At 38.2% G+C, this 7346-nt stretch overlaps 1 non-coding gene across 1 annotated transcript; it reads left to right on the top strand.

Moving 5' to 3' along the window:
• Positions 1–1511: 1511 nt before the first annotated feature.
• On the top strand, positions 1512–1618 carry LOC141615522 (small nucleolar RNA R71). Its single transcript, XR_012529940.1, has one exon. It is a non-coding gene; the product is annotated as a small nucleolar RNA R71 (small nucleolar RNA).
• The last annotated feature ends 5728 nt before the right edge of the window (positions 1619–7346 follow it).

The raw sequence follows: 7346 nt of genomic DNA, 5'->3' as shown, positions 1-7346 counted from the left end.
AATCACACAAAGCCCTCTCAATGTGCACGGTCCCAATCTTACAAGGAATGGAGAAACTCCCCGGGTCTTCAAGCTTTTGAGGAGCCTCATTCATGAGAATTGCACTACACTCCTTGGATAAGTTCACCGTGGTTGTCGGGCTCAAGGAGTTTTTGTTTGAGATGAGCTCCTTCAAGAACTTTCCATAGCTTGGAATTTCCCTTACGGCATCAATGAAAGGCATAGTTATGTTGATACCCTTCATCATATCCATGAACTTCCCATACTTTTGTTCAAGTTTGGCTCTTGCCAACCTTTGTGGAAAGGGAACCGGTGGTACATAAGTTCTCACCACTTGTTGTTGAGGCTCTTCAACCACCTTTGTTGGTTCATCAATCACTCTTGGAGTTTCCACCACAATTTCCACAAGCTCATCTTTTCCCTCCTTTTCTTCAATCACCTTAGGAGGTTCAACCACAACTTGAGGTTCAATGACATTACCCGGTCTACTACTCTTCCTTTTCTTGACAAATTCCCGGTCTTCCAAATCTCTACCACTCCTCAAGTGGATAGCATTCATGGTTTTCGGATTTTCCTCGGTTTTACCCGGGAATTTCCCTTGGGAGGCTTGTAGTTGGCTCATTTGAGTAGCCAATTGGGAGATTTGGTTGTCCGTCATTCGTTGAGAAGCTTGCATTTGGGTCCTAAGTTGGTTGATGGATGTAGTTGCTTCTTCTTGTTTTTGGGTGGTATGGTTGATGAATTGTGTTTGATGATTCATCATTTGTTCCATCATGAGTTCCAAGTTTGACTTTGGTTGGGTGGTTTGTTGGAATGGTTGGAAATTTTGTTGGAAAGGTTGGGTGGTTTGTTGGAATGGTTGGGTGGTTGGTGGGTTAAGTGATTGAAATTGTTGTTGTCTTGGTTGGAAGGTTCTTCCTTGGAAACCCGGTGGACCTTGATTAAATGTTGTGTTTTGTTTTTGAGTTTGGAAGTTTGGTTGTTGTGATTTTTGTTGGAAGGTTGGGTTTTGGACATTTTGAGAGCCATAGGAGAAGTTTGGGTGAGCTCTCAATCCCGGGTGATATTGGTTGTTGTTAAATGCTTGCTTGGCCGGACTAGACTCCCATATCCCGTTCACTTGCTCCATACAACTTCCATCTCCAACCACCAAGGGACACTCATTGGGTGGGTGTCCTTGGTCTCCATAAAGCTCACAACTATAGACTTGGTTCCTCATAGAAGAATTGCTAGATGTCTTGCTTGAGCTCATCAAGGCTACTTGTTGCTTAAGCTCTTCTATCATCTCTTTCACTTCCACATTGTTGGCCGACTCGACCGTTGACTTCCCTTTCCTCTTGTGCCTATCATTGTTCCAATGAAAGGTACGAGAAGCCATTTCTTCAATAAGTTCTTTCGCCGTCTTGTGATCTATCTTATCCAAAGCTCCCTTCCCCGAGCCGGAATCAAGGTTCATCTTCATCTCATTGTTTAACCCTTCATAGAAATTGTTGATGAGCTCATCATCTCCAATACCGTGGTGAGGACAAAGCCTTTGGAGGCCCTTGTACCTCTCCCATGCTTCATAAAGGGTCTCATCTTCTTGTTGGGTGAACCCTTGGAGCTCACTCTTGATTCTTGCGGTTCGTTGGGGTGGGAAATACTTGTTGAGAAAAGCCTTAGAGACATCATCCCAAGTCCGAAGAGAGTCGGGTTCACAACTTTTAAGCCACTCCTTGGCACTTCCCCTCAAAGAGTAAGGGAAAAGCCTAAGGCGTACGGCATCCTCCGTCACTCCATTGGCCTTGAACATGTCACAACTATCCAAGAACTCGTTGAGATGCTCGTTGGGGTTTTCGGTGGCTCCCCCTCCGAATTGATTCCCTTGGACAAGTTGTAGCAAGGTGGCTTTCACATCAAAATTGTTGGCTTGAATAGGTGGCTTCACAATACTCGGATTCACCACTTTTTTCGGAGCCAAGTTATCTCTCATAGGGACCGCGGCCATTGTTACTTCCGTTTCCGGTGTTGCAAAAGGATTTTCGAAAGTTTCAAAGACCCGTGGTCCTTCTTGAAGGTTCTCAATTACTGGATTTTCTTGAGGAATCGGTGTTTCTATAAGCCCTCTTCTACGAAGTGAATTTAGTCTTCTTGCGGTTGCTTCGATCTCGTGGTCAATCGGACGTATTGGATGACCTCTTCGAGTTCTCCTTCTCATGCAAAAAGTCCTACACACTCAAGAGAGGGATTAGTGACAAAGGACTTAGTCTAAACAAGAATGAAAACAATTAATATCTAGCCGAACTCCCCGGCAACGGCGCCAAAAACTTGATGGTGTCAAGCTATACCTCGCAAGTGCACGATTTTATCGTTGTACACTATTAAGGGTCGATCCCACAAGGAGTTGAAAAGATTACTAATTGTTCTAATCCGATCGTTTAGCTAAGTCGAAAATAAAAGATGATGGTTGATATACTAATGCTACCTAAAATGAAATGAGATGCAATCTAAACAAAAGCAAGGTAAAAGGGCAACAACGAAAGATAAGTTGTAATTCAAATGATTAAAAAGGCCTAGGACTCGGTTCTTCCCAAACTATTCGCAATTCCACATGGTTAAATTTCTAGGCTAATCACTAAGGTAGATAGGTGAGGAGGTGACGGCTCTAATTCGCCTAAGACCCCCCTCTCGGGTTCGAAATAGGACACTAGCACTACCCACCAACCCCCCTCTCGGGTTCGAAGGTCGGAATCCCTAACTCAATACCCCACTACCCCAAAAACATGCATTTTCCCGAGGTAGTCCGATATTCGCCAAGGTCATTAAGCCCCATCAATACCCGGGTCATCCCACTCCCTCTCTCGAGGGTCGATTTCAAACGCTAGATTAGAGGTGTCCTACCACGGTTCTCCCTTTCGGTCTCAACCAAGGTCAACAATAGGGTCAAATCAAGGATATCCAAATCACAACCTAACCAACTCTCGTTGGTGGTCAAGGGTCGTAAGTCGGCACTACCCAAAAGTCAACCCATAAACCAAGTCAATCCTCTAACCTACCCTCACCAATTTCCCAAATAATTAGCCTTTATGAAATTCAACTAATAAAATTACTCATGTTGGGTCAACCCGAGCCCTAGTGGGAGACTACTCACTAATCATGGTCCTAATTGCAAAATAAACAATAAAGATGGAAACTTGGGTCACAAACATGGTGAGAAGATGAAATTCACTACTAAACATGCAACAATCTAACAATGGGTGAAGGGAAAGATGATTTAATCTAATAGCAAGAGTGATTAAACCTAAAGACAAAATCTTTAACCAAATCAACCCAAAGATTGAGTCTTTGAGGACAACTACCCAAGGATGAACAAATGAAAGAGAAACAAAGGAAAGATCAACAATAGAAAGATGAACAATGATGGAAATACAACAACAAACAAACAACAACAACAATTTTAACATAAACAATCAAACAAACATAAAAGAAGAACAAAATGTAAACAAATGAAAATAGGGAGAGAATTAATACCAACAAAATAGTGAAAGAGGAATTTGGATAGAAATAATAAAGAAGGAAATCCTTCAATCTTCTTACAAACCCAAATTCAATCACTAATTGATTGAAGAACTAGCTTAATTAGGGAATGATTAGTGAAATAATTAACAAAGTTTCAAACTTGGAAAAGGAAATAATTCAGATCTAGGGTTGTGTGTACAAAAGGGTTTAAGAGGGGGTATATATAGGTTATACAAGGATTAGGACTGAAATTGGAAATGGGCTTTGAAACACGTGTATGCACTCCCCGGGGTCGGCCGACCGCCACGGTCATTTGACCTACTGGGAGATCCCTGGAAGTTTTGAACAAGTTTTGAAGTCATCAGGTGTGCACGGCCGGTCAATCCGGTCACGGTCCCCGACCGTGGGGCTTGACTTTGAAGCTTGACTTTTTGCTTTTGAGGAACTCCCCGGGCTATTGGCCACGGTCATTTGACCTACTGGGAGTTTCTGTAACATTCTTCCATTTTCTTTGTTTCTTGACCAATCGTCCTCCCGGCCGGCTAGCTTAGCCGCCGGCCACCTACTGGGAACACTCCTTCCTTGTTTCCTTCTTCATTTCTTGTATATAGGTGCTCCCAGTGGCCTAGCTTAGCTCAAAGCCACCTACCGGCCGAGAGTACCTCTCTCAAAGATCAATTCCTTCATTTTTCCTTGTAGATGTACTCCCGGTAGCTAGCCCTCTGCAAAGCCCTACCGGCCGAGGGGACATCTCAGAGATACTTCCCTTCTTCTTTCATGCAAGGCTTAGAAATCCCGTCTTTTTAGCCTCACTTTGCCCGTTCCCGCCTCAGTTTCTACAAGGGGGCCACAATGTCATAGTAGAGGGAATCGGGACTAGAAACGAGAGTAAAGGGGGCACAAAACCGCCTTAAACGGGGTCGAATAAGCATGAAAATAGAGGAAAAAGAGTGCAAAATGGTCCTATATCAGTAGTCTTGCTTCAGATGCTCCTGTGTTTGTATTGTAAGACGCTATCTTTTAATTACAGTTTATCGTTGCAAAAAAAAAATCAATAATTCTTATATAAAATCGTTTTACTCAAATTTTATTGTAAAACTAAAGAATATTTTACCTAAATAATCCTACTAAATAACTTCCACCGATCATCACTTTTCCCCTCATAACGACATTCATGTCTTGGTAATATGATTTTACAATGTTTCATTTTTTTTTTTTAAAGTTTAGGTCAAAGGTATGTCTTATTCAGTCGAAGGCGAGAATCGATCACGGGCCTCTTTGTGGGTTTAGAGTAGTATTTATAAATTGCTTAAAAATAGGGCTATACAATATCAATTGGTCTCCCTTGTGACGGGTTATCATTTGTGGCGGATATTTTGTGAGTTAAAATGGTAACAAAATGGGTTAGTGGAGAAAGGGGACCACATGAATAGTGTTGTAGAGAGAGAAAAAGTGGGTACTTTGTGAGGTAAAATGGTATCCGTCACTCAAGAGTGACGGATATGTGCCGTCACAAACAAGAATTTGTGATACAATATGGGAATTGAAGCTCTAACCTTAAAATTAGGGGTTGGATTCTTTAGCATTGGGACCAACCTTTATTAATTTCTCTCTTATTATAAAATTATTTTATAAAAGAGACTAGCTCGAAGTATTTAATAATTTCAGAAATTTCAACCGACAAGACTAGGTTAAACCCTATGGTGCCTTGGTGAGACGCATTTGTTGACTACTTTTAAAGATAATGATAGAAAACTCTAAACTTTATGCTCACTCTTAACTAACTGATGTCGAATCTTTGATAAAACTTCAATTCACACACGAGTAATAATTCCAAAGCAATAGTGTATATGCAATATACTTTGGTTAAACTATGCTTTTTAGTAGGTGACTTTAAGCAAAGGCCACGACCAACATGTTATTTCGTTTTCTGAATGAATAATTTATATTATAATATTATAATTATTGTTCACATGAGTAGTGGTGCAGTTAGGAATTGACGCCGAAAAAGCGAATGGATAATGATTTTATGAAAACTCGAAAAAATTGAAAAATTATAACTAACAAATGATCGGGACAGAGAGTATATAAACTACTAACAATTTAAACACATGTGACTTTAAAATCCTTTACAACTCGACCACAATTCACCATTGCATCCATTCTAAAACTTTAATATACTTCACTTAATTCTTTTAATTTTAATTTAACAAATACATAAACGTGATCTTATCTCAAGCTTGCTTCTCTTATTTTCACTTTTCCTTGTACAATTTCAATTTCAAGCACATTCCCTTTAATTGTCAGGCTCTTTAATTGCCTCAAGCCTTAACTTATAAAATAACCTTTGAACTTTTCCAATTTTAGGGCATGTTTACTTAAAACGTTGAATACTCTTCAAATTTGTTGGTAAAAAGCTATGTACCGAATTAAAAGAGTACATATACATAATCAACTGGTAAGGTTTGGGATTCGATTCCTAAAACTGCAACAATGTTAAAACTTACGACTAATGAGAGAAAGCTTTACCCATCTAATAGTCCTACCTGGCTCAAACTCAGATTAATTCGAATGGTATGCACCTTTTTTTTTAAGTACATGATTAGGAATCATAATCATCATTAATACAAATTAAAGTTAAATGAAATAATGCATTGAATCCGTAAACATAAAATCAATTAAACTTTTTAGTTTGGAAAAAGTCAAGGACATAAAATTGTCGTCCAATAGTATGCCTTTGACATAGTTGTCCTCTTCTTAATGCATAAGGTAATCCATTAATTTGGAAGTAAGAATATTCGATTAGTTTACATCATTTGCGTAAATATCTCAAACATTCAACTCAATTAAAAGTCTAAAGAAGGGCTCAAAATTCTCAAATGATGATTTAATCACAATAACATGCATATGATCCGATTGACGATGCCCATTGACTCCATCTCTATCATGGATAAGGCAATTTAAGATTCTTCATGTCTAATGATGTAGTATTTGATACCGATTTTATAATTAATTTATGTAATGATAATGATTGAAATTGTATAATATGGAGTACTCTAATATAATTCTCTTTTCGTCTCATTCATTAATTTACCTCTAGTTAAAATGTTCCGTAATAAATAATAAAAAAAAGGTAAACAAATGATTGAGATAAAGGGGTATAATTTACTTTTTTAAAATGTATTTTTTTTTTCTTTTTAAAAAACTAGTAGAAACATGTGATTTACCTACTGAAAAATCGGTCGGTAATAAGACTCACCGTCCGATTTCAGTCAGCAAATTTAAAGTAGTCGATAAGTTACTGAGGAGTCATGTCAGTCAATAAAAAAGAACAATCAGTAATCCCGTATTTACTAAAAGAATAAGTGGATCTAAAATTTTTCCCACCAAAAAGTATATTCTTAAAGTAAGGAAGATAATTACAATTAAGTCCGTTTACTAAATAAGAAAACTAATAATTATTCTTTATTTTATTAAATTATATTTTCAATAATATTAATATTTTCATCTTTATATTATTTTCACTAAACTCTAAAGGGGGTGTTTGGTAAATGGCGGATTGGGAAATTTTCAGCATATTCAAGGCTTTTAGCATGTTTAACTCACCAATCTACTATTTTGAGTGTTTGGTAAATGGCAAATTGAAAGAGTAGATTGGAGCTCAATCTACTGTTTTCCAATATGCTGCTCTACCCAGCATATTCACATTAGTAGATTGTGAAATATGAATCCGTCAACAATCTACACATAGATACAACAATCTATTAACCAAAATCTGCTAATTACCAAAATCTTCTACTAAATCTGCTAATTGAAATATACTAGTCAAACCTGTTAATTCAATCTGT

The sequence above is a fragment of the Silene latifolia genome, chromosome 11 (assembly GCF_048544455.1).
Source record: "Silene latifolia isolate original U9 population chromosome 11, ASM4854445v1, whole genome shotgun sequence".
Lineage (NCBI taxonomy): Eukaryota > Viridiplantae > Streptophyta > Magnoliopsida > Caryophyllales > Caryophyllaceae > Silene > Silene latifolia.
This window is presented reverse-complemented; position numbering and strand designations above follow the sequence as displayed.